The following is an 865-nucleotide window of genomic DNA, read 5'->3' as shown; positions in this document are numbered from 1 at the left end:
GGGGGTTTCCCATTTGTTTCCTCTTTACCGACACACAATGGACACAATGGAAATGGAAGTGGATCTCTGCCTGGCTTCAAAGCGTCCTTCGGAACCAGCAGAGACAGACTGGAGGCTCTTGAAGCCAAAGTGGAGAGTACCTTCAGGTGGACGTCTCCGTCCTGCAAGGGTCTCCCAAGCCACTTGGTGGCTCAAAATGGACCTCGGACCTGCGCAGGATTTTGGCCGAGGGTGGTAAAGAGGAGACAAGGGCACTTACCCCAGAGAGGCCGTGAGAGTGAGCGAAGCGGGTCTCAGGTCCTGGTCCGTCCGCGGCGTAGAACGAGGAGGAGGAGGCTCCCTGGACCCTGGGGGCCCTGAGGAGGGGTCTCCTCCCGGGTTTCGGCACCATCTGTCTTGTTTTTCTAAGACCACCAGAGCGAGCACAAAAGAACCAGCAAGTAGGCAAAGGTCAGGCGCAAAACTGCTAGTTTATTTTGGTAACCTAAGGTGTGCGGGAGAAGTCTGTCGGCCTCCGGCGAAGGAGGCCGGCAGAGTCCCCCCGTGGGGCCCTCGGACGGACTTCCCACAGTCCCGACATCCTGACAGGACTGGGAAGCTGGGAAGTCCACGTGGCTCAATGGTGGAGAGCGGCTTTTCTAGGAGTGGGAGGGCAATAGGTGGGGCATGGGCGTGTCAGGGGCGTTCCGCAGGTGCGACCAGGTAAATCTTGGTCTCTTCGGATTGACGTCACCTGGCGCATGCCCAGTTGGTCTGCACCTTCCCGGGTCGCCGGCTGCACTTTCGCGCGCGGGAAGAGTTGTGGGGGGGGGGGATGAAGAACCCGGAAGTGCACCATCTTGCCTCCGTTCGTCCAAACAGCTCA

The sequence above is a fragment of the Piliocolobus tephrosceles genome, chromosome 12 (genome assembly GCF_002776525.5).
Source record: "Piliocolobus tephrosceles isolate RC106 chromosome 12, ASM277652v3, whole genome shotgun sequence".
NCBI classification, from domain to species: domain Eukaryota; kingdom Metazoa; phylum Chordata; class Mammalia; order Primates; family Cercopithecidae; genus Piliocolobus; species Piliocolobus tephrosceles.
This window is presented reverse-complemented; position numbering follows the sequence as displayed.